Source organism: Ambystoma mexicanum, chromosome 1p, assembly GCF_040938575.1.
Source record: "Ambystoma mexicanum isolate Mex_15411 chromosome 1p, UKY_AmexF1_1, whole genome shotgun sequence".
Taxonomy (NCBI): Eukaryota; Metazoa; Chordata; class Amphibia; order Caudata; family Ambystomatidae; genus Ambystoma; species Ambystoma mexicanum.
The window spans coordinates 977158803-977185234 of NC_090921.1; the positions used below are offsets into that span (position 1 = coordinate 977158803).

Here is a 26432-nt window from a genome sequence, read left to right on the forward strand (position 1 = left end):
CAAACAGAATATGTCGTGTCGTTGTACATGTTATGGTCACAAATACAGGTGGTGTTGGACATGACTACCCTTCACAACTATGGCTGAGTCTTCACAGCCAATTTGGTGTAGAGTGATTGAAATTACAAAGACTACATTGATATCTTACTATTCTTGAATATTTTCATTTTGTATATTGCTGTGAGGAAAAGAAATCGAATTGTAATTTAAATTGGATAACTATGAATTTTAATTTGTAATGTGAAAAGTTTTAATAACTACATCAGAATAAATAAATAAAAACATCAATACATATAATCTTGTAGGACTGCTACCATTATAACAAGGTATTTGATTAGTTTATTTTCAATGTCTTAGTTATTTAAAGTCGATATCTCATACAACTGGTATACCCTAGTAATATCTTTTTTATACAGTGAAAGAACCATATGTCCAGAACTTTCGACAGAGAGAGGTATTGTTTTCTACAATAAATTAATTTCATGCAAGTTGTCGCTTATGGATCTAGAACATTGTGTTCAGGAACCCATTATATGTATTTTCTACAAATTTGAGGTAAACGTATACTGTATTCAATAAACAGCTTTTCAGAAAATGCACCTGACGAACGGATCTACTCCTACCAAAAAGGGAGCGAAAGACCGTTTAAAAAAAAAAAACACAACTATATTGTCAAAAAAAACCTTTCGTACTTGAATCAAAAAGTTTCTTTCAGAAGAACATTCGTGAATAGCTTTTTGCATTGCACTGAAGTTGGATATGGTACGCAACTCACAGATCCACGACTTTTTATTTTTTTTTACTCTTGACTATTTCCAGTTAATTGGTGTGCTGGGGATGGGAGTATCCTTAACCATGGAATACTCATTAGTTGCAGGAGGCCGAATGGCACAGTCTCTAAAAGAGCAAACCATATTGTGCCATTTAACTCTGTGCACAGTCAGGACCATGCAGTAGTGAGGATATGGAACGCCAGTTAACGAGTGTTCAAAATGGGCGTTATATGTATAGTACACGATTGAATAACGTCATGGTGTACGCGCGTGATCAGAGTATCCTTAACCAAAGGATACTAATTTGTTGCAGTTGTTTCATAACCCGTGCCAGGGTTAGATTACCTCTCCAGCACCATTAAATATACAAACATTAATATATTCATCAACACTAAACTACGAACAAGATGTGCTCAGATGCACCCGTTACTATTGGGGTCCCCCCACACTACCCAATTTGTGAATGGTGCGATTGGGGTGGGAACAGTGGTCTCTAAAGTATGAGGAAGACTTTCTTATACCCGAGGTTTCCTCTTTCCCGCCTCATCCTGTTTACAAACTTGACCTGCATCTTCTGCAGCAGCCAACTGAGGTACCATACACATTACACATTAAATGTATGTAGGGTGGTTTACCTACGTAAGGCCCATCACCAACCACATTTTGTAGAAGATTATTTCACTTTTCTGTTAGAAGAGAACCGAGGCTCACAAGCGATGATGTCATGAGCAATGAGCAAACTAACGGACAGCGCAGCCTGGGGTGTGCGCTACAAAAACGATAAACAATCCATCTTTTAAAAACACGCATGCGTGAGGTGAGGTTTGTTTATGACGTGCACAGCGAATGGAATCCCTTCTAGGTTTTGGCAGGCAAAGAGAAGAAGACTCTTAAGGATCACAATTTGGTCAAGGGGAGAAGCCTGGCTGAGAACCCGGGTTTCTGGGGTACATTTTGCATTTTTCTTAGACTTCAGGCTACATTCTCCCGTCACATCTCTAGTTTTGCATTAGCATGCAACATTGTCTGCATAGTAGTCTTTCAAGAGTAAACATGGCACTCTGTTCAGTGCCAACTTCTAGATTTTCCATGGCGGAGGGGGGGGGGGATGCTAAGGCTCAGCCCTAAAGCACAACCTTTGATTGAGCCGGAAGGCACATCCCAGGGAAGAGCAACTTGCCCCAGAGTAAAGGCGGAGTGAGTGGCAGCGTCAATGTCTAGTTTATTTTGTCTGCTCTCTGGTCCTCCGTCCTGTCAGTCCCCCCAAATATCCCAGGGAAAATAAGGAGTAAATCATTGAAAGGGGTGCATATTAATCCATTTGCAAAACTATGCAGAAAGTTGAGATTTTGTGCAATTTCTCGATTTTTAGTTGGCATTCGGTATTCTTGTACAGTACTTGTAGTTTTATTTTCCCGCTATAAACACAGGTCTACAAGTGCCATAATGCAATGCGATGGGAGACTTAAAATCAGAAATGGCTGATCACATTGCACAAACTACAGCAGACATGGGGCAACTCGAGATCCTCTGTTAAGGTGTCTCCTGGGTTATACACGTGTGATAAGATCTTCTCCTCTTAATCCATTCTTTGAAGCAGTCGAGCATTTTATTATTAAGCACGATGGGAATACAAGTTGCAATCCAACACAAAAACAGTAGCAATACAGTTGGGGAAATAAACAGGTGGTTTTAATTTGAGGAATTATTTTTCACTTTGTAAGAGAGGTTCAAATAAACAAAACCCAGCACCTGAAAGTGTGGAGCGTATCATTTATTACACAGCAGGAGCCCTTCACCTGAGCAAATGGCGCACTTCAGCACACAGGAACCTGAAACGAGGTGCACATGGTCCACCTCCCCTCATTCAAATTGACTGATGTTTTCTGGGTGGGGGCCTGCAACCCCTCCATTTTTTTCCAAGCGTTGTGGGGATGAAATCTTCTGCCTCCCTGTGGTCAATATCACTACTGAAGTGGCAACACTGCATATGTCCCTCCCGATTGCCACATATGGTGGTGCGGATAAGGCCTGGCCTGTGGTGCAAAGTGGTCATACGCGCATGGGTGGATGAAACCCATGTGAGAACCATGGCGTTTCCAGCTATTCTGAACCCCAGGGCGCATCAGGTTCCTATGCCCCAGGGCGCATCAGGTTCCTATGCCCTCGGAACATGGCACCTGCCTGGCCACATTCTCTACACGGCCAGATTTCAAAGGATGATGAACGAGCATGCAGCGGTCCATGAAAGCCGCCTCAAGTCTTTTCAGGTGGCAACGTACAGCAAGAAACTTCTACAGCAGCTGCAAATGATGCGATTGTGTCAAACATCTGAATTCTACAACAAAGTCAACACAAAGGTACATTCTGAAATGTCAACATGCAAGGAGCCGTCCCACTCCTGAATTCTCAGCGAGTCCGGGAATAGCCAGATCCCATGGAACCGATGGCCACCATTCCCCAGATGTACGAGGAAGGCCGCCCTAGGAGGAAATAACTGCCCCAAGCGGAAGAAAGCAATGCTGCCGAACGAGTCAGGATTCAAGGCAATAAGGAAAGCATGACTAAACACTAAAAGCATAGAGATTTCGTTGGATGAAGAACTCGCTATTGCATGCACAGAAGACACAAGGGAGCTATGAAGAGTGCACACCAAATAACTAGTATCCCAGGAAGAGCAGAAAAGACGTCTCAGTGAGGGTAGGCTGAGAAAACCAAGTGAGCATACTTCAAATGCAACAGCGCCACGCGTTTGGTGAGTGATCGGCGACGTCCGGCCCGGCATAAGATGTACACAGAGCGTGGCCGGATGGGACACTCCAGGGAAACGCCAGTAGAGGTAAGTGGTGGCCATCTCGACGGAGAACGGAAGTCAGCATGCAGCAAAGATCGTACTCGCGCCCCATGGAGGAGACCCTGCTTGGTGTACAGCACGCAGGGGGTCCATTGAAGAAATCAGATTGACAGTAGAAACATATTTTACTCGCATCCATTTTTCTACCCAAGCGTTAAGGTGTTTTAAGACTGAGTAATTATTAAAAATAAATAAATAAATACAATGAAACTAATCATAAACCACCAGGCGAGGAAGCGTTCCAATGATAAATGCATCTTTTCATTAAACCGATTAAAAAACCTTCAAGTGACCATTTGATCAGTAAGACAGCCCCAGCCATACAATATTGATCCCCAAGGCAAATAGCAAAAACAGAAACGAGGCACAGGAAACCGGTATTTTAGATTGAGGCACATTTTTTGTAATCCTTCTTGTAAGAAAGCTATAGCCACCTTCGCTCAGTTCATCTTTAAGGTAGCGATTTGCGTTTGGACGGTGAATTAAGGCCCTGAGCGTTCAGGGTGGCCAGGCAGATCAGCTGCTAGGAAGAAGAGAATCTCGATGCTCTGTCGAGTCCTGCAGATCAAGAGTTACAGTGGCTCCAGAGAGATCCCCATCCACCCCCAAGAGTGATTATTACAAACAAGAGCTGGGAAAAAACAAACATTACATGACCTAATGCCCACATGGTATTCACAATATCAAAAAGAAAAATAAGCTTTTTTTAGCTTTTATTGTCATGCGACAAGCTTTTGACACCATCAATTGGGAGAAACTCTGGGCAAAGTTACTGACATGGTCATGTCTGCCAGCTAAACTCCATCCACTGATGGCGCTACACGAAAGGATGACAAGAGTCAGAACCAATGCAAGTGGTGATCTGACAAACGAAGTAGGCAGAACTAAGGGTGTAAAACAGGGCTGTCCCCTTGCAGCGCTACGCTTTATTTCAGACATGCCAGTGGCATTAAAGGAAGTGCACTGCTTTCCACCTAAATTAAGTGGCCAACAAATCAGCTGGGCCTTATATGCAGATGACATTGTTCTGGTCGATTCAACTCAAATTGGCTTACAACGGCTTCTAACAAGGTTGGAAACCTATTTGAGGGAAAACAACCTTGTAATCAATGTCGGTAAATCAAAGATCCTCACAATTGGTACGAGTCAAAGAAAAGAAAAAAATGTTAAGTGGACGGTTGCTGGCAAAATGATAGAGAATGTCTCAGCAATCCGATATTTGGGTGTCCAAATTAACAAAATTAGATAATGGGACTGGGTAAAGGATCTGAAGCATCGAATGTCAGTACTCACTCTCCAAGGAGCAAGGCTAAATGTACGCTATCTCCAATAAGGACCTTCTACACCCAGAAAGTCATTCCCCCAATCACATTCGTTGCTGAGGCAGGATGGAACATTAATAATCGACTGTGGGCATCTTTAGAGGGACAGTTCTGGAGACGTGTCCTGAGACTACCATCTAACATCTCCATTGTATTAATAAGACATGAACTTGGGCTAGAGCCTCCATATGGGATCATACAACGGAAATCAATCGCAGCCCTACAAAAAAAAAAGAAAGAAAAATTTGTTAACTGATATCGCTCCCGCTTATAAGATTTTAGCGCCATCAATTAAAAACCTGCATTCAGGAATTTTGTTGACAGGGGCCAACAAAATAAAGAAGATCTTAGAAGGTGCTGATATACAATGACAAACCGTGATGGCTACTCCACAACTTGCTAAGAAAAAACTAAGAACGTGGAATTGGATTTACAACAATGAATTACGCAATAACATGGCGACGGTACTTTATACAGACGTGTCAGCAAACAGGCTTGACAACTTGCCAAAATATCTTCCTAGATTTCCGTCGAGATCTCATCCTAACAGTTTTCTGCGGTTCCGGCTAAATGCCCACAGAACGAAAGAGATTCTGTGGATCAACATGACAAAGACACAAAGGACAATAAATGCAGATTCTGCAAAAAAGCAATTGACTCTTCAGAACATCAGATCACTGGATGTGATGAACTAATCAACCAACAATCACTTTATTTAGGGAGATTTGTACGCCTAAATAAGGATACGGAGGATTGGTGGTTTAGGACGTTGTCTGGAAATAATGTTGCTCAAACTTGTGCAGTGGTGGACTTCTTAGAGAGGATCTTGGAATCAGAAGGAACCACTGAAAAGTAGCACTGTAGATGACAAGGGAACCAGGGCGCTGTGGACAACGCGCTAGGGTTTAGTAAAGAAACCAAGTACTCTGGAAATCTTAGTGATCTTGTGTGAGTTAGAAGACAATTAGGAGAATTGGACAGATGAGGACGAGTGCAAGTCATTTTGTAAAGTTTGTATAAACTAATTGTTATAATAAAAAATTTAAAAAACTTCTAGACGCATTTCTAGCATATGTCAGTGTCAGCAGTACATGGAATTAAGTTATTTCCAAAACACACTGCTCTGCATCGGACAGCAGAGCGCACAGGTCATAATAAAAATATACATGACTGATGCTGCTTGCCCTGCCTTACGGCACTTTTGTAAATATTAGCTATTTTAATACAACACATTTTCTAAACATAAGAATGTTTTTCCCCTAGCTTTGAATACTGTAACTGCAATGTAATCACTGAGCTGTGGAATATGCACCAAACACAGTGAGCTATCCGACCCACAAGGAAACATGAGCCATATTTAAGCAGATTAGCATTTACCCAAATGACTGTAGGAGGGAGGTGCTCAAGTCTCACAAGCCCTTTAGTTCTGGTAATGTATGCTTTAATGGTTTTGTTCCTGTTGAAGCAGCCAGGGGAAGAGGGCACTGATTGCATTCATTTACTAACTGCTTGCCTGGCAGGGGACAGCGTCTTGCCTTTTGAGCCTTAATGGTGGTGCTGCCCCTTACCAGGCCTGAGGAGGCACAGCAGCTCCATTAAGGCTGAAAAAGGAAGGCCGCTGGAAGGTGAGGCCTGTTTTCCTAAAGCCTGAAACTCCCGTAAATTAACAGGAGCTTCAGGCTTTAGAAAAAAGTCCTCCGCTTCCAGCGGCCACACCTTTTCTTTGATAATGGTGCCATCGGCCTACGGGCATCTCTTGATTGAAAGAATGCCTCACAGGTGCCAGCGCCACCATTATGGATGAAAGGCATTTTTTTTGGACGCCTGAAGCTCTCGCGCAGTATCGAAAGCTTAAATATTTAAAAGCCTTGTCCTCTTGGAGCCAGGGCTGGCAGGGGACATTGGTGAGCCCTGGCAAAGCCCAGCCTCAAAATATTTCTGAGCCTACGGGGGCTTGGCCCCAGCTAGCCCTGGCCCACCTAAAGCCCTGCTCTTGCCTGTGAATCTGCTGACCTCACACCACCTCCCCCTGCTGCCCCAACACCCACTGCCTCTGATGCGCCCTTTACCTCTCACCCAGGCATTTGATGCCCTCTAGGCACCTCTTACCCATGCCCCCTCTTCTCTGGGCATCTGCTGTCCTGATATTCCTCTCCCCATCCTCTGCTGCCCCAATGTCGCCGCTCTGCGGTGCCCTTTTGCCCTGATGTACCATCTTCCATGATGTCTCCTCTTTCCCTATGCATCTGCTCTCCTCACGCCCCCCTTTCCCCATGCATCTGCTTCCCTCACAACACCTCTCCCCCTGGGCACCCCATGCCTCCTCTGCCCGTGCATTTGCTGCCCTTACACCCTCTCTGCCCCCTGGCACCCCATACCCCCTCTCCCATGCTGCTGCCCTCACGCCCTCTTTTCCCCCAGGCATATACTGCCTTCACACCCCCTTTACCCCAGGGCACCCCACCATGTCTCCTCTTCCCGTGCATCTGCTGCCCTGATGTCCCCTCTCCCCTGTGCTTTACTGCCCCCTCTCCCCAGTTATCTCTTAATTGGCCCAGTGATGCCCCCTCTCCCTACATTATGTTTCTCTGATGCCCTCTCTGCCCCAGGGTGTGCTGCCCCGCTATCTCCTCTTCCCAGTGCTGTGCTGCCCCTTTGCACGCCCCCCACCAAATCTGCCGCGATAATGTTGCTCCAATCCCATGTTCTGCTGCCTTTAGTTCCCATTTTCCTCGCACAATGCTGCCCTCTCCCCCTGCGGTCCTCTATAATCCGTTTTCCACGTCCTCCGGCTTTTCCTGCCCCTCTGCCCCACTATTTCCCCTACAGTGCCGTGGCCTCCCTTTCCCCTAGTCTGGTACTGACCCTACCCTGTGCCTGCAGCCTCGGGGTCCTTCGTCTTCCACAAGCAAGGCGTATATGTGCCACAACGCTCCTAAATTGTGTCTCCCATAGCCTCTGCTCCTCACTCGCTCGGTTTTCGGGCGCTGCTCCCAGTCCCCTCTGGGCCCTGACGTTTTCCTTCTCATTTTGAAGAGTTCACAAACCCCAGCTTCTCCTCAAATAATCCCAAACTTCAAGCGAATGTGTGTGCGCCGCCGCAGCGTGGGTGCTTCTCCGGTTCCAAGCAGCTGCACAACATCTCCCGCCCACCACTGCCCCCACAAACAAAAGGACTCGCCCTGAACAGGAAGTTAGGCACCCCCTTTCCGGCCTGGTGCTTACCTGTGAGCGGGGTCCCCAGAGATGAATGGAACGGGGCGGACAGATAACAGGGAAGCCCGGGCTGCATCCACGCAGAGCTGAAGGAAACTCCACCCAGAAAAGGGATCGGAGAACTTCCTACTCGGGATGGGATGGGCCAAGGGACCGCCCGTGCTCCAGCTCAAAGCCAGATCACAGCCAGATCACAACATATGCTCCTGGTCGGAATGTTTTCTCTCTCACGCGTTCTCTTTCTCGATAATTTATTTCATATTTTTAAAATTCACGGCATCCTGCCCTTTCCGTGTACAAACCTGTATGTACTTTTCTTATTACAGGCTCGTTGTGACATCACTACTGACCTGTAATAACAAAATGACATCACTGCTGCTAAATAATCATTTATTACACTTCAGATGTGACGTCACAGAGCAGAATTCTAGCTGTCACTGCAGCACTTCATTAACAGTGACAAGCTTTTCAAAGTCCTCTGTGACGCTTTACAGCTATTTACTGGTCAAAATCTGTTCATGGCAGTATGTTTATTTTGGGCGCTGCTAGAGTTGAACACTTGGGAGCAAGAGTCTATCCGCACGTTATTGTTTATTTTAAAGCAACAGATTTCTTTTTAACACCCATTTCGATTAAAGTGTTAAGCTGTTTTTCTGCAATACTTCAAACTGGCAAGACTGAACTACAATTCCCAGAAACCAAATAGCTGTTGGCTGAAAACCCAGGACTTCCTGAAAGGCTCACACCTGACATGGGGTCCCTGTGCAGCTATGTGCACGCAGCACCACCAAACCCGTAATTACCCAGCATACGCCTAGATGCCCACGGATTAAGTGCGCTATACAAATGTATAAATAATAATAATAAATGCACTGGTGGAGGTTCCAGATGTCCTGTTGCAAATGGCTTCTTCTAGCTCCATTTTCATCACATGGTTTTGCACTATATGTTGAAAAAAAACAAGGCTATTCTACTAGTTAAATAAAAAAGACCACAGACATGACTAGACAGTAATAACCCATTCCAATACATATTTTGAAACAACTGGAACTTTCTGCACAACAGTTCAATAAAAGTCCCAGAAGCTGGGAGACAGCTACGAGGCACAGCTGTAATGGCCGCCTGAATGGGGAGTTCCTAGCAGTGCAGTCAGACAACGTGAGATTTCCCCTTGTAATGTGAGCTGTTCCTTCCTGATCCTGAAGAATAGCGCCTGGGAACAGCCGGTGCAGTGATCAATGGGTGTTGCTGTGCAAGTGGAGAAGAGCAAGCACAGATTGGGTGACGTGCAGCAGGCAGAGGGAGCTGTAACACCGCCGGCGCCGGAGATCCTAGTTCAGTGAGTCCTCAGCGGTAGTCGGGGAGGTTTGGGCAGAGCATAGCAGCGCCAGGGGGGGTCACAAGCAGCCATGGGGAGTGAGCCTCACCAGAATGGAGTGGGTCCTCAGTGCCACAGATGGTCTGGGTTTGAGGCGGGCAGTGGCTCCGACATTGCTCCCAGTCGAGAGTCTGCTGGGGGGCGGAACCCTACCCTTGAATCAGAAAATCGAGAAGTGGTGCGGAAATCCACTCCAGGTGAAAAGGAAGGTCCTAACTGGACGAACATGGACTGTGGAGCTGTCCTGCTTTGATTCCCCTCAGACATAACATGACAGTGCTACAGAAACTGTGGTTTGCCCTAGCTGGTGCACAGTGAAACAAGGAGAGTTTCAGATGTGTACCCGAGTGCAGGATTATAGAAGGTGGCACCTAGTACAATCGCGGCGATCTGTGGAGAAGCACTTGGTCCATGACAACATCTGGGAGCCTAAAACTATTGCAGAGACGTTTGCGTCGTGTTTCAAATTCCCAGGGGAACCTATGCCTGTGTTCCCAAGTACCAGTCACAGAGAAACAACCAGGGACTCCCTAGCTAGCCATTGGGACCATTGGTGGAACAGAAAGCTGTAGCGCCGAACCCTCAGTAGCTGAAAAAGAAACAATAAGATTAGGACCAACTCTACAACAGCCAGCCCCTTTAGGAGCGTGAGTACTGTCCAATAACTGTGACACACTACCTACCTAGTTCAGGAGAAGACCAGCGTACCAAGAAGATGACCCAGGACCGCAGTGAACCAGGGAAGGGGCACCTGTCCCAGATGGTTATGGGGCGCAGAGCAGTTCAGGTGTTGTTGCTGGTTCCACCGTAGTTTGCAAAAGTCACACAAATCCAAGTAAGGGATCCAGGCAATACAAGCCCAGTCCAGAGTCACAAGAATCCAGAAGCGGAAAAACCAGTTCACCAAGAGACCTCCAAAGGGAAAAGCCAAGGCCCAGAAGCCAATTTACCAGAGAGCAAGGAATATCCAGGAGCAATCCAAAAGATTAGCCAAGATCCAGCAACCAGTTCACCAAACCACCAGGAGCATCTAGGAGCAATCCAAAGGGATAAAGCCAAGGTCCAAAAAGCATGAACAACGATCCAAAAAGCACCAAATATGAAATGTCACTAGCAGGAAACATTGAAAAGCACTGCTGTAATAGTAAGTTTCTTAAATACAAGCAGTTTCCCAATTGGCCATGTCATGTGACCTGCCCGTATCACGTGACAGTACTACTGGGTCATGGGGCTTGGCATTAGCTCTGACGTATCCTGGCATCCCCCAGTCACCATGGCAATCCACACCTGTGCCACGGGACCTGGAGCAGAAAAGAATGAAGGAGCTGCCACGGCAATCTGTGCACAGACCGGCCATCACAGAAAAGAACAGGATGCCACTGCGCTGGCACTGGTAAGTTTATGACACTTTGAAGCCGTTTGTGAGGACACCAAGTCAGGAGAGTACTTGGAGTATGGAGGTGTGCCCCCCAGTCCACACTGGCTCAGCTGGTCACCATAGAAGGGGCTTCTAAGCAGGATGTTTGAAATATTTTAGCATAAAAAAGGCCACCCTCTGAGAAATTCGGTATATGCGTCTGAGCTGAGGGAAAGAGTCATCACAACAGAAGATCCTTTGGAGGCTTTTGAAAACAACCAGCTACCAACGGACCCCCTTGAGATGAAATACCAGGCATGACTAATGTAGAGGTAGGCACAGGCACACGAAATGGAACTGAAACTTGGCGATCTCGAGAACAGAGAAAGAAGCAATAAAGTGAGGATTTTGGGGGTGCCAGATGAAGAAGGTGATTCACTTGGGGTGGTGGAAAAACGGGTAAAAGTGTATGCGTCCTCTCTGTTGGCCGATGAAGGGGTGGATGGAGCTGCTTCTCGATATGGTGCATCATGGTTCTATGGTGCAAATTTGTCCCATAGCCATAGTAGCCCAGTGCCACTATTTCAGGGACAAGCAGAGAATACTGGCGAAAAATCAAAGGCAAGAACACATTTTCGTTTTTAAAATTACAAAGTGTGTATTCTTCGGGATTTATCAGTGTTGACACTGAGACAACATTGAAAGTGTAAATCTGTAGCTGAATGTATGAGAGCCCAAAATATCAGATACGGGTGGAGCTATCCATTTGCCCTAATAGTTGAAACTGAGGAATTGAATGATTCACTTTCACTACTGGAGGAAATCTTACAGGCACCCAAAGATTTAGTCATATCGGAAGTTGGCAGAAGCTTGCAGATGGACAGAGTTGGCATGAATGACAAGGATACTCCTGATCAATCCAAAGGAAAGCTTGTGATGTGGGCTAGAAAATGTAAAAACACAGAACGATCCATCGAAAAGGAGCTTGGTGAAGTGGGAACAAAGGAGGTGTCGAGGACATATTCAAACATTCACACCTGCAGAGCAGAGGATGTTGGAATGAAGGCACATATCAGAAGCATTTAATGATAATGATGTGTTATTTATATAGCACCATAATCCAAAGTGCATATTTACATACAATATCACCCAACTGAAATTGGTACTCATTTATCAACCTCGGAAGGATGAAAGGCTGAGTTGGCCATGCGGGGATTCGAACCTGCGACCTGCATATCACGCTCAGATCGCAGCAGCGAGTGCTCAACCTGCTGAGCTATTTTACCGGCATTTTAAAGCATGGAAATGAACATTGTCCCTGTTGTACTACTGCTTTCATGGCTATTTGGACTTTGGATGTGTCTCTATGCTATAAGTAGTTACAAAACTAGGAGTGTGCTTGTGTTAGTGCTGAATGTGGCAATAAGCGAAAAAAGACTGATGGGGTCAGCTTAGAAGGGGTCTCTGTTTAGTTGAGGGGGGTGTTATAGAGCAGATACAGAGGATGTCTGCAGTTGCTCATGAGAAGTTGGTTGTTCTCTAGCAACTATATTCCAGGACCTACTTCTGGAAACTCCTTACAGATTGGATTGGTAGGGCTGGTTTGGTATGTTCAGTGTGAGAGATTTAAGTTTTTAAAAATGTTCTGGTATATGTAGAGTAAAAAACAGACAGTATGTTTCTGAAAAGTGTTGTACTAAGATGAACGAAGGCTGTTTTGTAATCTCTATAAGCCTCATTGTATGTCCAAGTGAAGGGGTATTGATAGTGAATGTACAGCCCCCTGTTAGAGGGCAGAGTAGTCCCTTCACCAGAGATTCTAGGGCAATAGATCAAGTACATGTCATTTCCAGCAGTGCCCAACTCATCTAGAATAGGGAGGAGTGGTAGCTCTTTAAATATGAATGGTCATAATACCACCTAATACATGCTCTTTGGTGGCTAGTCATCTTTGCAGAAAGGAGCTGGATGTCTGAGACTCACTATGTTGTGGATCAAGAAAGGTGGATTTTGGCAGGCTGCGGTGGGTTTTTCCTTGTACTCATCCCAATTGGTAAGGAAAGCTGGAGTGGTTATTGTTCTGTCTCAGTCATTCAAATTCATATATGTGGGGATGAATAAACCGTGGGACAGGAGAATGTTGTTGATAATATTATGAGGGCAGTTTGGTATCCTTATGTTCAATATACTCCCCTAATCAGAAACAGTTGACATTTTGGAAGATGCCATGCCTAGTATATTTGCCTGGGTGAAGGGTCTATTCATAATTGGTGGTGATTGGTGGTAATATTCACTTTGCTTTGGATCCAGAGTTAGATCGGCTGGGATCTCACAAACATAAAAATGTAAGGTCAATTTAAGTCGACATTTGAGTCATGTGTTGCTAGATTCCTGGTGAGTGGCATTCCGTGGAGGTAGAGGTTACACATTTTATTTGAACCGACATAAAGGTTACTCCCGCATTGACTACCACTTGTGGCACCTTGCCCTCCCTGTGCTTCCTCTCGTTTCCGCTCTTTCTCTCTTCTTGCTCCACTTGTATGGAATCCTCTTCCCCGGGACATCGAGAAACAGTCAACACTGATTTGTTCAAAACCAAACTAAAAGCCTACCTGCTCGCCTCTGAGTTACCCTCTTAACCTACCTCTCATCTGCCTTCTAGCTAACATTTTTCCCTTGGGTCTAACTTGCCTCAGTCACTCACTTTCTCTGTCTCCACTCTAGCACTTCATCCATAATGGTCACATCCCTAACACAGCTAGCCATACCGCCTACCTGTAAAACAGAACCTCTATATTTTCTCTGGAACAGTAACAAGCCTACAGTTTCTTATGATATTTTGATTAAGCCCCCCTGAAAGGAGAGGATGTTTCCTAATTACCTTCATCAGTGTTGTTCTAGGGATCCAAAGCCATTCTTCTAGAGTTACCGTGTAAGGTTTTTTTGGCAGCACAATTGAGAGTTATCCCTGATTTGAGAATGACTAGGAGAAAACTATAGTTTCAGATAAATAGAAAACAGAGTCGTACACACAGTAACTCTAGAAGAATGGCTTTGGATCCCTGGAACAACACTGATGAAGGTAATTAGGAAACATCCCGTATTGGGCACAATTAGAGAGGTCTGGCGAGATAGGAGATTTCCCCACATGGCCATCACCTTTGAGTGGCATATGCCACCCACAACCCCCCGTTTTCTGACAGATGTGCACAATGCAGCAAAATTTCAACCTAAACAGTCCTACAATGAGCTGTCCAGCTATCGAGAGAGGGCAGTTTCTTGAATCTCTACTCTCTTAAAAGGGAACTGGATATTGGGAAATTGTCTTTTTTTTGCACTTGTGTAATTAAAGGGAGTAAGATAACTTAGCCAGGCCTTTGAAACCCTTTGAAAAAGGTTGGCTAAAGTCTCCTCCCAGGTGGCTAGGGGAAGGCAGCCGCTACCCGATCCTGACCCTGGTGGTGGTATTAGCTGGATGGATCGCCTGGGAGGAGAAGGCTCCCTAGAAACAGGAGGATTCAATTAGGAGGGACGCAGTATTTATCTTCTTCAGAGAATGAGATTTCTATCACACCGGAATATGTAATGGCTTGTTGCCAGAGTAAGACACCCCTTCATACAGTTACCCATGTTTATGGTGATGAAAGCTCTTGTATGCAACAAGAGAAAAATATATATGGAAATCAGTAGTTTAATACCCATATTTCTGGTGAGCATAATTGTCACTGAAATTGGGGTCAATCATTGGCCCCTCTAAAACCTTTAATAAGAGGACTATTTAATACCCAGGATAAATCCAGTAAAGTTGAAATTGATATTCCTAGAGGAAAAGGTAATCAGACCATTGGGGACTTCAAGTTCCCTAATGCCCTAAGTACTGGGACAAGGAAGAGGGACTCAGAGGCTCTAAACTGCAAGATGCGGTTTAGTGGTTCTAATGACCCACACCTCAGCGGGACTTTTGAATATATAAGGTCCCCTCAGGTGCAGGCCATTAGAACAGCAAGGAGGAGTTGTTGAAGACGCCAGCAGCAGTTGCAGTGGAGGAAGAAGGGAGACGCCGGAGACATCACTAGTGCTAATCCGGATGTCGGTACTGAGAGGGTCTCAAAACCTGAAGTCCTTGAATGCACAGGCTGCACAGTGGGAAGCGGTGTCGTAACAAGCTTTCCACCTGGAGAGAAAGGCTCTCCTAATTGTGCACTGTGTCCCGGTGGCAGTCGAGCACCGGAGTGCGCTGGGAGCAAGAGAATATCTTTTCCTGGTCGGCGAGAGCCACAGTAAACTCAAAATGGGCTGCAGTGTGAGAGACAGCAACAGCGGAAGCAGAATGAAGAGTGGCAGTGGATCGAGTGGATGCGTTTGCAGACACTGGTGAGTTTACCATTGACAGGTAATCCCGGTATGCTCCGTGGTCAACCGCTGGCCACTGAAAGCCCTTTTGAATACCGAACTAATATAAGGGAGGCTACTGAAAGCTCTTTTGAATACCAAGCTAAAATAAGGAAGTCATACTGGCATAATCAGAACTTTAAAACAAACAAGAAAGAAAAGTTTTCAATCAATACTATTTAAGCCAATACAATTGCCAAGACAACGAGGGAGCACTACATAAGCAGTCTAACTATAAACCCTATTGCCAAAGTAAAAAGGGGGCAATACTTCAAACAGCATGTATAGCATATTGGCTCAACAACAAGAGAGCATTGTTACAGAGGGATTGTAACCATTGTTGCCAGAGTGAGAAAAAGGTGATAGTTGAACCAGACACCAACAGGCATTGCCAAAGCCAAATAAGGGCACGTGTGCTGAAGAGATTTTGTCAGCAGTTATCTAACGTGAACGTAGGAAAACAAGAGTAGCAGGAGGGGATTGCCTCGTGACAGAGAGTATCAAGGAGGCAAGAAGCATAACCTGCATTGCATGTGGCAAATTCAACAGTGGAATAAACAGCACCAACGTGTCTCATGTCTTCCCAGAAGAAGTTTTGAATTGCGATGTTCTTGAAAGTTACGGATAATTTCCTAAGAGATTTTAAAACCACTACAAAGTAATTGTAGCAGTATTAGGAGCATTTAGTCCTGGCAGCAGAGTATACTAGGACAGGGACCTCTTAGTAGTAGTCCTGGCAGGTTAGTGGATCAGGAAGAAGTCGTTGAAGTACTGTATGGTGGTTGAAGATTCTGAAGAAGAAGTGGCAAGACCACTAAAGTGTTTCATGAGTTGTTGTGGAATAATCCTGACAAAACCTCATTGTTGATGCAGAAGGAGTATAAAAGTGTTTTGTTTCTTAAAAGGAAGAAGCTATGTTAGACTCTTTGCTATGAGTGGAGAGTGTTGTGGAATCATATGCAGAAGAATTGTGAACGTGTTCTATTTCCTAAGAAGAAGCTGTGCTGAGCTTTTGTTATAAGTGGAGATATAAAGATGTGTCATCTAACTGAATTGTTGGTTGAAGTCCAAGTGAAGGACATTTGGAGCAAGGAGAACTGTGTAATTCAAACTTGGCTACAAAAAGAAACTTGCTTATTTTGAATTTTTGAGTTAAAATCCTGCTTTGAATATGGGGAAGGAATGCGGGCCCAGATTACAAGGATATCCGTAAAAATATACAAATGTCAGCCTAGAGGCAATTCAGGGCGATGCCTTGCTAATTTAGACTAATTTGCAAAGTGAAAAGGTAAAGGTTACAAGGCTGCACTCTGATCTCCTGATACTAAGGCTGATCAGTATCAAAATATTTTAACACTTAGAAAAAGAAAAGTAGAGATCAAGAAAATTGCGCCAATTACATTTTTAATAGCAAGGCAGTTTTTATAGATTTGCAATACGTTTTTTGTGTATATAATGTCTTCAATTTTCTGTACATAGTGAACAAGGTTCCTTTTGGTTCACTCTATTGAGTTGCATAGAAGAAAAAATTACTCTTTCTTCCCTCTATTGGGTTGCATAGAGGAAATGTTACATGGAATTGCTTAGTTTTTTAATTATTACACTGTTGTGCTATCTTTTAAGTTCACAAAGTCCCCACAGTGTCCTCAGTTGGTTGGCAATTTTATGCCCTTTTGAGTTTATAGAGTCCTCACAAAGTCCTCATTGCACTGTTGTGCTATCTTTTAAGTTCATGAAGTCCTCACAATATCTTCTGTAGTTTGGCAATGTTATGCCATTTTTTTGTTTACAGGGTCCTCACAAAATCCTCAATATCTTCCGTAGTTTGGCAATGTTATGTCCTTTTTTATTTACAAAGTCCTCACAAAAATCCTCAAGACGTGTTTCCCTGCTGAGGATTACAGCGGTTCTTCAGGAGGGTAATACATTTGAATCCCTATCCTCTGTAAATGTGATTTAAAAAAAAGCAAAGGTCTGACTAGCATTTGTAGTCCTGAACATAATTTGTTAAATGCATTTACATTGAAGTCTCATAGAGAAATGAAGTGTAGTCCACTTACTTGAGACAGATTTACACTGAGAGTTGGTTCTGTTCCTTATATCTGTTGAAAGGGAAATGGCCCTAAACAAATTGAAGCTAGTCCTGTTTTTTCCACGGGTTGTGCGCCCTTAAAAATTCATGAGTATATAGGCATGGGTTACCTATACTTTTTAGAAAGTAGAAAAAGGAGCTTTAAATCTAGGCTTTTTTATGGTCTTAGACTAAAGATCTTTTGAAATAGTAGCATATGAGAAAGATTTGCTTACCAAATGGTTGTTTGTTTTGTTGTTTGTCCGTTTATCCTCATTGGAGTAGAGTAGAGTAGGCATGATAACCAGGAAGTGAATTGGAATAAAATGGCTGCCTTATTTGTCGTAGTGTGATGATGCCGTCGCGTCATCCGTCACAATGACAGTTTGGGCAGATTACAAGGATATACAGTTATTTGGTCTATGGTGAACTGAACTGTTGTTTTTGTTACATTTGAATTGCCATACATTTCCTTTAAGAGTTTGGTATATGTATAAGTGTGAGGGACAAATTCCTTTTGTAGAGTGTTTTCCTTTAGTTTACTTTGGTAGGCAAGGAATATCATCGTTAGTTTATGTTGGGAAGGAGCTAGAGCCTTCCTTCATTCCCAAGCACTTTAGAATTAGACAAGCCTTCTGTTGACTGTTTCTAGGCACTACAAGAGACCAGGGGGGAGGAGGAGCACTGAGAGAAAGCTTTTTTCATGCAAATATAATCATATATACACAGACATGGGCAGGCACTAAAAGAATGTGAGAACAGCAGGTGTCCACAAACTTGTGGAACACTCCCGTCCCCTGCACACCCTAATGTTGCAAATTATTACGTTAGGGTGTGCAGGGGATGGGAGTGTTCCACAAGTTTATGGACACCTGCTGTTCTCACATAGTTTGATACAACCCAGTGTCAGGGTTGATATTCTCCCCCACACCCCACAAAGTATCCTAATACTTTTACTTTATATGAAACAGGTGTGCTCTAGGCCAAATAGTTTGTAGCTTTTGACAGGCACTAAAAGAAGGCAGTTATTTAAATATAAGGTGCAAATAACTATTAGCTATAAATTGGTAAATGTTAAATCCTATTTAGCTATTTTCAACGCACGACAGAAGCAGGCTGTATGCCAAAAGGAATGTGGCCTGCGCTAAAAATGGACTACAGGCATTGCTGTGGTGTTCGCTAGCTCTGGCAGAGAAGCACGTAACTCAGCAGTTGTCTGCTGTCTGTCAAAAGCCCATGCATGCAAAAAGGAGAGTTTAACATACTCATGCACAACATACAGAATTATGAAAATCAGGTTTAAAGGGATTACAGGACCAGATAAAAATATGAGGAGACTGAATGAGACATGGAGAGCATGACGGGAAAATGTTTTCATATATAAATGTTCATAATGTAGCAAAAAGATGAAAAACATGAGCTACAGTGTATTCCTGCACAGGCTAGCAATATGTTAAGTAGCTTGTCCTAGCAAAAACAAAGAGGTGATGGCTGGAAGGTTTAGAATGAATCTTAACCACTGGCATTGCTCTGAGCAACCCTCCAGACCATCGTTTTTTGCCTGCCAAGCCACTACAGAAGGGGAAAGACCATATGCAAATCAGGCTGGGCCCCACCCCAAAAGGGGCAGTCCAGCCCGAACTGCTAGGTCACATCCCTTCTGCACGAGACCACAAGCATCCCCAAACATGTTTTGGCCTTGTTGGGCCTCATCAGTGAGGAGTAGCTTGGGTCTCAAGGCCCAGCAGGCACTGGACCCACATCTGGGCATACCCGTCCCACTCGGGGTGACAAAGCAAAAACAAAGAGGTGATGGCTGGAAGGTTTAGAATGAATCTTGACCACTGGCATTGCTCTGGGCAACCCTCCAGACCATCGTTCTTCACCTGCCAAGCCATTACAGAAGGGGAAAGACCATATGCAAATCAGGCTTGGTCCCACCCCAAAAGGGGCAGTCCAGCCTGAACTGCTAGGTCACATCCCTTCTGCACGAGACCACAAGCATCCCCAAGCATGTTTCGGCCTTGTTGGTCCTCATCAGTGAGGAGTAGCTTGGGTCTCTAGGCCCAACAGGCACGGGACCCACGTCTGGGCCCTTCTGTAATGGCTTGGCAGGTGAAGAACGATGGTCTGGAGGGTTGCCCAAAGCAATGCCACAGGTTAAGATTCATTCTAAACCTTCCAGCCATCACCTCTTTGTTTTTTCCAAGTAGACTGTCCTAAACAGAAATCCAACCATGAAGAGAGGAAGACTGGAGCATCCCTTGTATGGAAGCAGGACAGTGTGGGATGCAGCTATGCCCATATCCAGAGATGCCACTACAGCAAGTCAAGAGTATATAAGCTCCTGTCTGGCTCCATTCTGCAGGAGAATGGGACAGTTGCAGGACACCATTCAGGCAGCAGAGTTCTTTGCTCCTATCCTCATTTCTGTAAATAATAAATGAGTAATCCTTGCAAGATTGACTCTTGGCCTTACTTCCCTAGAGGGGTGTTCTTTACTCTGGTGTGAGCGTCATTAGGGGTACCCGAATAATTAAGGGGTACCCCTGTACGTTGGGCTACCCTTACAGTGGTGACTTTCCCAACGGTATCTCAGTTTCACCCCCGTACTTTGCAAAGCCCAGGCCAGACACCAGGAGTCACGCCCATCTACAGAGATCGGTCCCCCAAATAAAAAAACCATATGTATCCTGAGCGGTTTTATTAGAAGCCATTTTAAAAGAAATCCTCCCCGCTCACTGAAGCAGGGCGTGACTCCAGAGAGAAAGACAGGCCAGCTTCGTAACAGAGGAAACTCGAGTGAACAAACACACATGTGAGTATACTTTTGCAAGTGATAACAACATGGGAACATGTATGTATGAATGTATGATAGTATGGTGATGTGGATGATGTACAAGGTCAATAGAATAGATGGAATAGGACATTTTGGTGATGCATTATGGAACATGACTTTTTTGGTGATGAATTATGAAACAGGATTTTTGGTGATGTGTTAAGGAATAGATTGGATAGGATTTCAGGTGATGTGTTAAGGAGTAGATTAGATAAGGGGTGGATTATGTATTGAATTTGTTGGGTATTTTCATTTTTCTACTTTTTATAATGGAAAAAGGGAACCTCAGCGTATAAAGACTGAGAGGAAAGGGAGCCCCATTGTATAAGGACTGGGAAGTAAGGGATCCTCAATCATAATAGGTTGAGGTGGTAGTACCACGCATTATTCTTTTATGACGATATAAGCAATGGGACCCTCAGCATATTAAAAAATGCTGGGAAGGTGGTATTACAAAGGATATAAAGAAAAAAGTGGTGGCTCGGTATAAGGAATGGGCCTGGATTTTAGTCAATTATTTTTGTATATTTTCTCTTGCTGTCTTTTGTGGTAAAAATTAAAGGAATGTGGATGAGTCACGGTGTGTGTGTGGGTGAAATCAAAGTGGAAAAAGTATAAAGAGGTTGGGGGAAAAAGTGGGTGGATCTGTATTTTTGTGTAACACGTATCAGCGTGCAGAATAGCAGTAGGGCCTAAGTGAAGCATTAGGGACGCACGCAGCATTATGGAGGAAGAAACCCCAATAAAACACATGCATAGGGTCCTGCCACTGTATTGTGACAGAATAAATAAGTACTACAAACAATGGATAGTAGAAACAAGAGAAGCATGGATGTCCTGCTCCTGCCCAGATCAGGGCTCCAATAATAGAAACATGCTAGAAAAAATGTCCATCTTTATAGCAGCAAAATATAAAATAAAACATTAAAAAAAAAGAAAAGAGATTTTAGATCTCTGGCAATTATTCGAGGATATAAAGGATCAGAAAGGTGAAAAAGAGATCCAATGTAAGGGGATATACCCCGTAATGCTTAAACCTGCAGTAAGGTATACAAACCCAGTCTATAAGTGGCAGAGAGAGTGTCAACAGGATTATCGGGGGGGCGCAAGAGCTTTTGAACCTCCACCTCCATATAACCCACCCACAAGCGCTGACATGCCCAGAGCATCGATCTACCCAAAGGGTCCACAAGTAGACACATAGAACGAGTTAAGAGCATTGCGGGAAATGTTAGTCAGGTTACAAGAACCTGAAGAAGATTCACCATAAATAAGGGTACAGGTGCAGAAAATTGGGGCTTGGAAGTAAGGAGATTTTTTGTTTAGATTCCACCCTGGGGCAATAAGAAATGTTTGTGTTGAAAAAGATGATGGCCAGAGGGTATGGACGGTCCTGGGACAACAAGTAGAACAAGCAAGGGAAAATGGAGGGGAAGATCAAGGTGGTAGAAATAATGAAGAGGTAGGACAAGAAAGAGATCAAGGAGAAAAGGCGTTGAGAAACCCATCTCCACCACAGGAGGCAGTGAGCAGAGATAGACCAAGAAATAGACCAGATGTAACGGTAGTACAAGATCAGAAGAATACTACAAAAGGGGTAGAAAACAAAATAGACATGCAGGATGCTTCTATACATAAAGGAGTATGGATAACGCAGTATGTGCCATTGCCTCAGATGGACAAAAATAATTTGGTTAAAGCTCTCCCCCAGCTTATAGCCAGAGCTAGTAAATGGATCTATGAATTTGACAAACAAACAGCAGCGGTAGCCTTAGCATTAGGAGACCTTAAGAGTTTACTGGTCGCCATATTTGGGGACCAGGCTGGGGACATGTGAGCAAGGGCTGGTTACTCTGGGGTAAGTCTTGCAGATAATGAACATGATGGAGCAGCCTTTAATGAGGTAAGGGCAAAGGTATGGGATGCCCTACGAAGGATGTATCGAGATACCCCATACTTACATTCTTTAATGTAGTACACAATGGGTGATGATGAGGGCCAAGTTACGTTTATTCTTAAGTTACAAGAAATGTGGCGAGTGGAGACAGGAGGGCAATAGGACCATTTGGTACAATTTTTCTATTTTATTATAAAGAGGAGATTACCAAAAGAGGTCCAGAAGGCATTAGATAACATTGTGGGAATTGAAGCCAAAGGGTGGACAGAGATACAAAGTATAATAGTCCACCATTGTAAGAGAATCAAAGAGCGTGACAGGGAGACAGCCCAGAAGCGGCAAACGGACGAGGCAAAACTAGTGAAAAATAAACTAACTAAGGTTGTCGTACAAGCACCAGTGATAGCACCGGCTCAGGGTGAAAGGACAGGAGACACTAAACAAATTGTGACTGTCACAATTGCGGCACTATGAGGCGAAGGAGGACAGGGACAATGTGGTGGGGAGAGACAGTACCCCACCCCACAGTGGCAGTATGAAGGAGCACCAAGGGGAACAGGAGGATTTCAAGGAGCAAGAGCAGGAGGCTTTGAGAGGATAGGGCCCTGGGGAGGAGGATTGGAAAAATCACATTGCTGGCTTTGGGGTAGATGGGGGCATTTCACAAGGGAGTGCAGGAACAGGCCTGGGATGGGATTTAATTATGGGCCATCACCTCCAGGGCAGGGATTCTAAGGGCCTCCAGGAATGGGACAGCAGCAATATGGGCAAGGGGGTCAAAATCAGTTCCCTTATGGGCCTGACAGGAAGGGGCAACGTGGGCAACAACCATAGCAGGGTGAGGGAACACAGTTTAACAGGATGGCATGGGGAACAGTCGCCCCATTCTAAGAAGTTACAATGGCGCGGGGTGGCCCTTTTTCATTCCCCGGGACAAATACATATTCTGATTAGGGCAGCCCACAGAGAGCATTTGCGTGTCCAGTCCTATTGACAACCGCACACCCTGAAGAAGAGCCCTTAGTGGAAGCAGAAATAGGAAACAAGCAATTTATATTTATGGTAGATTCAGGTGCAATATAATCATGCATTATGGAGGGGAACTTTCCATTATCAGGTAAAACTCTTGACAAGCAGGGATTCTCTGGGGCTATTTCTACGGTTCCATATACTGAGGAGCTGGATATAAAAGTGGGAGGGAAGGTAGTACAAGCCCCTTTGTTATATTCAGAGAGTTCCTCTGTTAACTTGTTGGGTAGGGATCTGCTCAGTAAACTAAATATAACTATATCATTCACCGATCAAGGGGTAGTGTGTTCCACTTCAGGGATGTGTGCAGCTCGACCAATGGTAGTAATCAATGCAATGGCAAGGGAGTCAGTAGTCCGTGCGGTTCCTGTGGTCCCGGACATATATTTCTATGGTATTAAGGTATTAGTAAAAGCAGTGCCTCAAATTGCGACAAAATGTTGCTGAGTGCCCACAGATTTTATTTTCCGACCCATGGTACCACCCGAGATGGTGGCAGGGACAATATTGTCAGATTTGCAAGGACTAGTAGTGTCAGACAAAATAGTAGTCCTGATTGGAACAAACCACGATGGGTGTGAGTGGTGAACAGTATTATGTGTAGACACGATAGTACAATTGAAGGGAATGACTGATGAAGAGTTATTTGAGGATAGCGAGCAAAATGGGGAGATCATTTTGGAAATCTGCATCCCCTGTGATATCATGGTGCAGTATAGGAAGGTACAGTGTCCCCTGATGGCAGTGGGGACCCCATATTTATTTTTTGAGGAGGACATACAATATGTGCCAGCACAATTATGGACTCTTAATCCCCATGATGTTGGTTTACTGAGAGATGTGACCTCAGTACAGATTACATTGAAGTCAGGTGCCTAGCACAATCATCCAGTACGTGGATGATCTACTGGTATGTAGTGAAAATGAACAACGGTGCACGAGGGATTCTGTTGCATTATTGCAATTGCTGGCTCACAAAGGGTACAAGGCATATAGAAAGAAGCTACAATACTGCCAACAGGAGGTACTATACTTGTGACAGCTCATTTTTGCAAAAGGGAAAAAGAATATATTACCAGATATGGAGGTGGCAGTACGTGTCACCTCTAGGCCCGGTATTGTCAAGGAAATGCAGCAGTTTTTGGGCTTATGTAATTATTGTAGGGCATGGATCCTAGACTACGCAGTCTACACAAGGCTGCTGTTAAAAAGTGTAAGTAAATTGGAATGGACTGACAAAATGAATAGACAATTTGAGGATTTAAGAGAAGCTATTTGCACGGCCCTGTTTTAGCAACTCCGAATTGTACATAGGAGTTTTATTTATTTTCCCACTTTGATTAGTGGCTCATAGATTGACGCAAGAAGACAAAGTATATGTTGATGGGTCATCAATAATTGACAAGGAGATGGGACGGAGGCACACAGGGGCGGTAGTGGTGCACGGTAAAGGGGGGGGAGAAATAGTGACCACCCAGGTAGAAAGCGAGACCACGGTTCCATACACAGCATTGCCCATATTACAACTGGACCATTATTACCTGGAGAACTGATCAGCCCCAGGTTTCAAGGTCCTTATGAGGTGGTGTTCTGTACTCCTCTCGCCATCCGTGTGAAGGAGTTAAGATATTGGGTGCATCTCTAGGATGTCCGAAGAGTACCTGAGACAAGGCAAAGATCAGTAAGGACATAGCCAAAGAAGAGACATGTTTAAGGATCTGTTTAAGGATCCATGCCAGCATGGTGTGCAGTTGCACACACCTGTTTTATTTTCTTTCTTTTCTTTTTTCATTTTTTATTGTTATTTTATTTTGTGTCTTTTTTCAATAATGTGTTTTGATTTTTTCTTTGTTTTCATTTTTTCAATTTTTGAAGGTCCAGAACCCGGTCAGCCCTGGTGGGAAAAGGGTCTCTGCCTCTTCCTCTCCTTCTCCTTCTCTCTCTCCCTCTCCCTCGCTTTCTCTCTCTCTCTCTCTCTTACTCTCTCTTTGTCTCCCTCTGCCCCTCTCTCTCTCTCTCTCTCTCTCTCTCTCTCTCTCTCTCTCTTTTTCTCTCTCTCTTTTTATTTCTATCCCTGCCCCCCTCTCCCTCTCCCTCCTTCTCTTTCTCTCTCTCTTTCATTCTCTCTTTTTCTCTCTCTTTCTTTCTCTACCAACCTCTCCTTCTTCCTCTCTCTCTGTCTCTCTCTCTTTCTCTCTTTCTTTCTCTCTCTCTCTTTCTCTCTCTCTTTTTCTTTCTCTTCCTGCCTCTCTTTTTCTCTTTCACTCTCTTTCTTTCTCTCTCTCTCCTTTTCTCTCTCTATGTCTCTCTTTCTCTCTTTCTTTCTCTCCCAACCTCTCCTTCTCCCTCTCTCTCTCTCCCTCTCACACACCCTCTCTCTCTCTCTCTCTATCTCTCTCTCTCTCTTTCTTTCTTGATAACCTTTTTTCTGTTCTCCAAGAATAAGCAAGGATGCCTGACCGACGTGTTCACACCTCTCTGTTATGTAGGGATAAGGTTAATATGGGTGTCATTTGTTTTAGGAATTATATATCATGCTTTTTGTATGACATTGGCCGTGGTTGTTGGAGTGGATGAAGGTATGTCTGCTATATGGGGTGGGCATTTAAAGGCGGGGTGGACAGTTGGAAAATAATGCTAGTATCAATATGTCTATGAAAAAAATCCCAATCACAAAATGTCTCACTTTTGCCGGCCACCCCTGCAAGTTTTCTTAGACGAATGAAACGGGAAGTATGAATGATGTATCATTGATATAAGGAGTTGGGCTTTGATGCCATTTCTGACATCCAGCATTTAGAAACATTGAATAGCTGGTACTCCGATATGTTACGTTATGTTATGTTACTTTGCATTTATATAGCGCCTTATATACCATTGGTGTGGTCTGAAGGCGCTGGTAGGTTGAACTCCCTTTGGAACCGAAGTTCAGGTCAGTAGAGAGAGTAGAGAGAGTCAAAGGTGCGTGTGAGCACCGGCTATGTGTGAAGCTGGTGCGGTATTTGTGTAATAGCTGCTTCTTAGAGGTAGGTGTGGTGGTTGAGAGGTCAACAGTATGTGTTCGTTCTGGCAAGATTTATCCAGACAGATTGTGGCTGCGTTAGGCCTGAGGGGAACGCCTGGCTGGGGGGTGCGTAACCAGCAGTGTTTAGTTAGAGTGATGGGGAGTATGAGTCAGATGTTGGTATGAGAACAGTTATACCGAATGGTGTCATAGTATCTCTGTGTTCTAGTTCAGTGGTGGTGTAAAGAAGAGAGTAAGCGTGGTGACGTGAGACGGTGGGTTACATACTCATTGAACGTT

General features: G+C 44.3%; 1 protein-coding gene across 1 annotated transcript in view; it reads right to left on the reverse strand.

Annotated features, from left to right (window-relative positions):
• CCDC102A (coiled-coil domain containing 102A) overlaps positions 1 to 8261 on the reverse strand; it is a 659386-nt gene extending 651125 nt beyond the window's left edge. Inside the window, exon 1 of the mRNA XM_069654162.1 lies at positions 8175 to 8261. The gene's annotated coding sequence lies outside the window, so the exon portion shown is untranslated. The remainder of the gene's footprint in view (positions 1 to 8174) is intronic.
• Positions 8262 to 26432: the final 18171 nt, after the last annotated feature.